The 9,262-nt window shown below is 34.0% G+C and overlaps 1 protein-coding gene across 1 annotated transcript in view; it reads right to left on the bottom strand.

The window, feature by feature from the left end:
* Ten-a (tenascin accessory) overlaps window positions 1–9,262 on the bottom strand; it is a 1,082,171-nt gene that overhangs the window by 54,130 nt on the left and 1,018,779 nt on the right.

Raw genomic sequence — 9,262 nt, 5'->3', positions numbered from 1 at the left:
GATTTGAGTGATATATACATGCCAGTGAGATTCTAATCATAAACACACACACACACACACACACACACACACACATATATATATATATATATATATATATATATATATATACATATATACATATATGTATACATAAAGAAAACATAAGTATCATTAAGTACACAAGTACTGGAAGGCAAAAAACACTTTCATCTAATTCCTCGCAAACAACTTTCAAAGAATTGCTGAAACCTCCTTCCTAATATCCTGTGTTTTATGGAGTCTGACTAACTGAGAGAGAATTCAAAAGTTGAAAACAACCTAATGTGTCTGTCAGATAACCAGTGAGCAGCAGATCACTCATTATTAACAAGCTGAAAAGTCACAGAGCTGATTTCCATGGTAACCTCTGACAGATTACGATTTCAACCTTGACAGATGGTTTTATGGTTTTGTATCTTTCGGAATGATTTTGTCTGGAAGGTATATTCATGAGAATGGTGCTTTCTCAGACAATACATCTGCCCTAAAATGGAGGACTGCAGTATCTGCAAAAATACAAAACTGAGAAGAATGCAGTTTTCCCTTGCCTTACTACTGGTTTTGCCGACACTGCAAATGGGACCCCCTACATAAAGCACTGAAGAACCAATCTGAAACTGCAGTAACTTTCGTATTAGTGTTTCACGAGCCCTATAGGGGCCATATCTCGATTTCGAAAATTTTGCAGATACTGCAGTTTGAATACCAAAAATTAAGTTACGTTTTAGTTTAACCAGGCAGATATGCTTCTGAGGTATTTTACGTACCTTGTTCCTAGCAACTACCAAAGCTTATTTTTTCTATATAATTCTTTACGGAGAGAATCGAAATATTAAGCCACCCAAATGTCAAATGTCGTTTAATAAGAAATCTTTAAAAAAAAATCGGTTGTTCTTCCACCATTCTTCAATGTCAGTTTTCACCCTCTCCTAACAATTGTTTCAACATTATATTCAGCTCTGAATGATCTCATAGGTCCCAGCTCTTGGGCTGTGGCCTAAATTTTACATTCCAATTCAAATTCCATAGTTTTTTTTTTTAATTCAAGGATCATAAGCATATTGATTCAATATTTTCAGTATTCAATACGCTGAGTCTAAAGCTCTGTCATATTTACTTTGTGAATGAATCGGAGTATCGTACGTACTTTTGAATATGTAAATATAGTACATATTCTTTAAAGCTTTCCCAGAATTCTATAACTTTTTTTCACGATTTCATTTCAACATTCGTTCCCTAAAGCTGGGTGTGGAGGAGGAGGAGGAGGAGGAGGAGGAGGAGGAGGAGGAGGAGGAGGAGGAGGAGGAGGAGGAGGAGGAGGAAGGGAGAGGGGAAGGACGGTGAATCAAACATAGACCGCGGCATCCCGTTGCTCGTACAGTAAATATTTGATAATGTGCTTTGTATGTTTCCGTATCCTTGTGATGGGCGGCAAAAGTGAGAAAAGCTGTAGGCGGTCAAAGGATACAAGAGAGGGACCAAAAAGGACGTGGGCGTGGGTGGGGGCGTGGGAAAGGGAAGGGGGTGGATCCGAAGAGGGTAGATTAGGAGTGGCCCGGATGGAGGGGTAGGGGTACGGGGTAAAAGATTTTAGGGGTTACGAAGGGTGAAAAAAGGCGAGCCAGAAAAAAGGGTTGGTGAAGTGACAGACATGGAGAGAGAGAGAGAGAGAGAGAGAGAGAGAGAGAGAGAGAGAGAGAGAGAGAGAGAGAGGTGGGGAGGGGAGAGGGAGGAGGAGGAGGGGAGGAAATAAAAAAAAGGGGGGGGGAGGAAGATGGAATCTTTTATCCGGTCACAATGGCCATGTCAACTCAAGCTACGAGGTTTTCTGTAGATCAGATATACATCAATTTTATAATAATATAATTTTAATTAATTGATATATTTGCCACTGAATTTACCTTTCGATCAACTTGAGTAAAATAACAGTGGAGATAAAAAAAAACTGTACAATAACATAACTTTAATAGCTATGTTTAATGTCCTTTGAATAAAAGTAACATAAAATTGGACAGAAGACGCATCAAAGCAATGGCGCGACGCTTCATTATCAACAACCTATCGAACAATACTCGCATAGCACCTGCGAAAACGAACGTTGTTTTTCACAACGCTCTTTCAAGTCAACGAGGAACTAAATAACGCTTCTACCGAAACACGAGGAGGTCCTTCCCTCCCCAAAATTGATAAGGCATGGCAGAAGCGGACGATAGCAGCTATCGTTGGATCGTATTCACAGTTCCCATACCAGCGCTTATGGGGAATATAATTTGGTCTCGATAGCAATGGCGACGACAGGGCAGGCCAGAAAGGTCTCGCATCTGATAAAGCTGTTACAATAGGCGGGCATTCTCAAATTCATTTCCCATCTTCATGAGGCGAATTCCTATCTCTCTCTCTCTCTTTCTGCACGTCTACCTCCAATCACGTCAGATCTTCAGAAAACGAAATAACTCTCCTAATGTAAACCCCCGACAAATGTGAAAAAGTCATAATTATACAGTCAGTTCTGTCAACAATGAGACAAATAAATCTTCACAAAGGGCATCATAATAATCATCCGTAGTATGGTAAGAATTCCACACTTCACCTTGATAACAACTGTTTAGTATAACGGCAACTACAACAGGGTTGTAGATTAACAATTCGATACTAATAACATATTTGGGACGAGACTAATAATACACAGATCAGATATATATATATATATATATATATATATATATATATATATATATATATATATATATATATAAATATATATATATATATATATATATATATATATATATATATATATATATATATATATATATATATATATATATATATATATATACATACACTTTATCTATTTATATACACATATAGCTGTATTCCCTTGAAGAGGAATCGCGAAACCAATATTATTTTTCTCTTCTTAATCTAAATCTTTCGAGCAACGTCAATATACTGACGCAAAAGAGTATGTATTCAGAAATCATTAATCAAAAAGCTCCTTCATATACCACCATTCACTCACTGCAAGAAAAGATCAACAACAAAATGATTTATCCATCACCAAAGCGTGATTATCTACTGTCCACTTAGCGAACACTGAGCTTTTTTTTAGAAGATTACCACAGATTCCTTCATGATTATTTTCTGAGAACCACCACTCACTGATTGGCTTGACTGATTGGTTAGTTACTCGGAAACATCGATCACCACGTTATTATTTACCGAAAAACACTATCAATTGTTTGATTATTATCGACGGAGAAAAATATAAGGCAATTTATCTAAAACTCTGCAAGGCTATTTGCGGAAACCACAGACCACTGGAATATGACAAATAGTTTACAACTGATTAAAATATGGTTATCTACTAAAACAAGTAAAAGATGCGCCGAAGTTTTTTCAATCGATTTTCCTGTACAGCGTATAATCAAGGCCACCGAAAATAGATCTGTCTTTCGGTGGTCTCGATATAATGCTGTATGAGCCGCGGCCCATGAAATTTTAACCACGGCCCGGCAGTGAACTGGCTTATATCGTTGCCAGACGCACGATTATGGCTAACTTTAACCTTATATAAAATAAAAAAAACTGAGGCTAGAGGGCTGCAGTATGGTATGTATAATGATTGGAGGGTGGATGATCAACATACCAATTTGCAGCCCTCTAGCCTCAGTAGTTTTTAAGATCTGAGGGCGGACAGAGAAAACCGGCACAATAGTTTTCTCTTCAGAAAAATAAAACTATTGACCCCTTTATGGATGAAGATATTTATTGAGAATCACTGTCGACTGCAGAATCATTCAACAAATCAACGCTGCGTGAAACCCCTTCTTCTTCTTCTTGTGGAAAATAAACAAACCTGAAGAATTACAAGACAGCATTCTCTCCTGGCCTCAAAATTCCCGATACCGGAGCCATCGATAAACTACATCGATTTTCGTCTAGATTAAGATGCCTGGAACAGGCAAGCAAAATCCATCATCGCTCCTTCTTCCCCCAACCCCACTTTACCCATAACCCTTTCTCTGCATGCTTATTTCTCTAAACAGTCTTGCTAACACTTCTATATCATCCCAAAGCAACGCAAAATCACAAGCACTCCTGTGAGACGAAGCGGTTTGTTTTAAAATGGTGTTGGAGGTTGAAAAATTTCGTTTAAAAAAAAAAGGGCTGCAATTCGAATTGCCTGAAGCTTATGAGTGCCAGAAATGAAGGCCTTAATCGAAATGAGTGAGTTAATCTTAAAAGGATCTGGAATGTGGTATGTCAAATTTAATGGTTGTACAGGGAGAGGCGGGTTTAAATAAATCTTAGAAAGCGCCATGATGAGTGCCAAATGTTAAAAGGTACTCAGATGCTAGAGATTCAACCTTAATGTTGAAATGAAAGGATATGCTTCAAATGGATTGAATTCAGGTGTACACCTTGAAAAATTATGAGAAATATAATGGTACATATTGAAAAATTATTATTAAAACTACACAGAAGATAATCGGACTTCAAAAAGAAAAGAAAAGGCAGCTTGACATATATAGCAATTATATGTATGTACATATAACTTATAAAAAGAATACATATACATATATATCAAAACAACAGCAACATCAACAAGCACAACAACACAACAATTTACCCGTCAAGGTCCCATTCCAACTCACCACGCCATGACTCAGCAAAAGCCTCCGAATTGTTAATGCATCATACAAAGCTCATCAAACAAGCAGTTCGAAGGATACTCTTCAAAGGATATGCTTTAAAGGATGCTCTTTACAGGATTCTCTTTTAAAGGATACCCTTCAAAGGATAGGCCTACTCTTCAAAGGGTTCTCTTTTAAAGGATATTCTTCAAAGGATTCTCTTTAAAAGGATACTCTTCAAAGCATTCTCTTTTAAAGGATATTCTTTAAAGGATACTTTAAAGGATACTCTTTAAAAGGATACTCTTCAAAGGATTCTCTTTAAAAGGGTACTCTTCAAAGGATTCTCTTTTAAAGGATAGTCTTCAAAGGATTCTCTTTTAAGGGATAGTCTTCAAAGGATTCTCTTTTAAAAGATACTCTTCAAGGATACTCTTCCAAGGATATGCTTTAAAGGATACTCTCAAAATGATATTCTTTAAAGGATACTATTTAGAGGATACGCTTCAAAGGATAGGCCTACTCTTCAAAGGATACTCTTTAAAAGGATATTCTTTAAAGAATACGCGTCAAAAGATGCTCTTTTGAAGGATACTCTTAGGATACCCTTCAAAGGATACTCTTTTGAAGGATACTCTTTAAAAGGATACTCTTTTATAAAGAGACTCTTCAAAGGATAAGCTTTAAAGGATACCCTTTAAAGGATATAACTCAAAGGATACTCTTTAAACGTTCCGGGTGTCGTCGAGTGCACTCGACATATCGACCCGGGAGACACCCACCCCATGCACTTATAGGAAGGGGGACACCCCCATACGCTTATTATAGGAAGGGGGAACACGAAAGTCGAGGGTGAAACAGGGGGTTGCGAGGACCAGCCGTTCGTCACGAGTTGGAGTGATTGGAAAAGAGCAGTCGACAGTATCTTTTTATTATTATTATTATTATTATTATTATTATTATTATTATTATTATTATTATTACAATGAGAGCAAAATGATACACTATTTTTTTTTCGTCATAACAGAAGCAAAATGACGCATTATTCTATTTCATTTTGTTTTTGTCATATTCGTAGCATAATGACACAGTATTCTACTGTTAATTTTTATCACAATCGAAGTCAAAATAGCACAGCATTCTACGGTATATTTTGCATCATATTCTAGGCAAAATATCACAGTATTCTACAGTATTTTTTATCATAATCAAAGAAAAATGACACAGTAATGTATTTTTTGTCAAAATCGAAGCAAAATGACACAGTATTCTATATTTTTTTATCATCATCGAAGCAAAATGACATAGTACTCTCTTATTTTGTCATAATCGAAGCAAACTGACACATTATTCTATATTTTTTTATCGTCATCAAAGCAAAATGACATAGTATTCTCTTATTTTGTCACAACTGAAGCAAAATGACACAGTATTCAACAGATTTTTTTTTATAAGAATCAAAACAAAATGACACGGCATTCTATAGTTATTTTTTCATAATCGAAACAAAATGACGCAGTATTCAGCATTATTTTTTTATCATAATCGAAGCAAAATTTTACATAATATTCTACAAAATTTTTTTATCATAATCGAACCAAAATGACACAGTATTCTAAAATACTTTTGTTATCATAATAGAAGCAAAATGACGCAGTATTCTACAATATTTTTCTTATCATAATCGAAGCAAAATGACGCAATATTTTGCAATATTTTTTTTATCACAATCGAAACAAAATGACTCAGTATTCTAAAATATTTTTTTCTCATTATCGCAGCAAAACGACATAGTATCCGCGACATTTTCTCTGAAACGTAAAACGAAAAGGTTAAAAACAATCGCAAGATAGTGCTATAATAGCCACAGTTTCCTTTAGGTAAAGAAGGATTATCTTTCTACCCAAAGGCGATCAATTATCTCATATCTGCGCTCAATTGTCTCATATCTGTAACGAGGAAACTGGTAGTATTTATCCCCAGTTCGGCCACAGTCCCCTTCCGATGTCAGCCAATCTATGGACTCATCTTTCTCTAAATTCCCAAGAGTCCTGTGGCCTTCCCTCTTCCAAGAGGCTGCTTGTCTCATCATTAGGTTCCCGGTCAGATTAAACTTTTTTTTCTCCTCTCCTTATTTATTGGTCTTTCTTCAGATCTGGGCTACACGTAAGGGGGTCTTTGCTTCGTCAGTACGGTCATAAAGTTTTTCCATTTTCATTTTGGTTTGGTCTTTCTTTTGATATGGGTTACAAGGTCACTCTGTCATAAAAGGTTGTTGAAATGAAATTACTTTTCTATTTCGTAATAATGATACGCGACCTCCCATGTTTTTGGAATAAGGAATTATCATTATTATTATTATTCATATTATTATTATTAATTATTTTATTAAAATTCATAAGACGAATAATTTTTTAAAACATGACTACCTTTTTCGTCAAACATGACTAATATTTTTTGTCGAACATTACTATCATTATTTTGTCAAATATGCCTAACATTTTTTTGTCAAAGTTGTCTAAAAAATTTGTAAAAAACTACCATTTTTTGTCATACCTGATTGCCATTTTTGTCAAATATGACTGCCATTATTTTTGTCAAACATGGCAACATTTTTTGTCAAATATACCTAAACGTTTTGCCAAAATTGGCTACCATTATTTGTCAAACATGATTACCATTTTTTGCCAAACGTCTAAAATTTTTTGTTGAACATGACTACCATTTTTTTGTCAAACATGACTACCATCTTTGTCAAACATGACTACCATTTTTGTCAAACATGACTAACATATCTGTCAAACATGTCTAAAATCTTTCGTCAAACATGACTACAATGTCTTGTCAAACATGACTGTCATTATTTTTGGTCAAACATGATTACCATTATTGTCAAACATGACTGAAAATTTTGTCAAACATGAATAACATTTTTCGTTAAACATGACTACAATGTTTTTCACACATGACTACCATTTTTGTTACGCATGACTAACATTTCTTGTCAAAAATAACTTAAAATTTTTTGTCAAATATAACTACCATTTTTGTCAAACATGCCTAACCATTTTTGTCAAACATGACTAACATATCTGTCAAACATGTCTAAAATTTTTCGTCAAACATGACTACAATTTCTTGTCAAACATGACTGCCAATTTTTTTTGTCAAACATGATTACCATTTTGTCAAACATAAAGGAAAATTTTGTCCAACATGAATAACATTTTTCGTTAAACATGACTACCATGTTTGTCAAACAAAACTAACATTTCTTATCAAACATGACTAACATTTCTTGTCAAACATGACTAACGTTTCTTGTCAAATATGACTAAAATTTTTTTGTCAAATATAAATACCTTTTTTTGTCAAAACGTGTCTAACATTTTTTTGTGAAACATAACTACCATTTTTCCTCTTAACAAGGACAAAATGACAACATAACACAAGAGAAATAATGCAAAATATGAAGCGAGATAACAGTTTGGGCAAACAATTCACCACTGAATATACAATTCATGTTATTTCATCGTCGAAATTGTGACGCCTTAATAAAGACTTAAAAAAAAAATAGATAAAAAATGAAAACAAATGTCAATGCTGGGACAAGACTAAAAAAATAAATAAAAAAATCAAAACAAATGTCATTGCTGGTACATGACTGCAAAAAAATATATAAAAAAATCAAAACAAATGTCATTGCTGGGACAAGACCGCAAAATAATATATAACAAAATCAAAACAAATGTCAGTGCTGGGACAAAGGCTGCAAAAAAATAAAAAAAAAAATCAAAACAAATGTCAGTGCTGGGAGAAAGGCTGCAAAAAAAATAAAGATAATAAATCAAAACAAATGTCAGTGCTAGGACAAAAACTACAAAAAAATATAAAAAAATAAAAACAAATGTCAGTTCTGGGACAAAGACTGCAAGAAAAATAGATAAAAATATAAAAACAAATGTCAGTGCTGGGACAAGACTGCAAAAAAATAAATAAATAAATAAAAAATAGATACAAAAATAGAACCAAATGTCAGTGCTGGGACAAGACTGGAAAAAAATATACACACACATATACATACACACACACACACACATATATATATATATATATATATATATATATATATATATATATATATATATATATATAAAATCAAAACAAATGAAAATCAAAACAAATGTCAGTGCTGGGACAAGGCCAGATTAATTTATCAGCGACCACAACAACAACAGACTAGTAATCCCCTGAGAAATAAGTAGTACGGACAAAAACAGCGAGTTATTAGTGTCACTATTTTGACTTCTTTTACTGCGTAGAACGCTGTTGTTTTCACACGGCTAAATTATATCTCGTTCAGGAGGATCTCCGATTGTGTGTGAGTGTGTGTGTGTGTGTATGTAATATGTATACATATATATATATACACACATATATATGTACATATATATACATATATATATATATATACATATAGTATATATAAACCAAAGGCAATTAAAAAATTCATAAATACACAAATATTTTCATACATTAAAATCCTAACTTCCTCCATAATCAAAACTGGCACACAACTAAAATAAATAAGTGAGAAAAAAATT

The sequence above is a fragment of the Macrobrachium rosenbergii genome, chromosome 9 (assembly GCF_040412425.1).
Source record: "Macrobrachium rosenbergii isolate ZJJX-2024 chromosome 9, ASM4041242v1, whole genome shotgun sequence".
Taxonomy (NCBI): Eukaryota; Metazoa; Arthropoda; class Malacostraca; order Decapoda; family Palaemonidae; genus Macrobrachium; species Macrobrachium rosenbergii.
The sequence above is the reverse complement of the archived record's forward strand: the minus strand, read 5'-3'. Positions and strand labels throughout refer to the sequence as shown.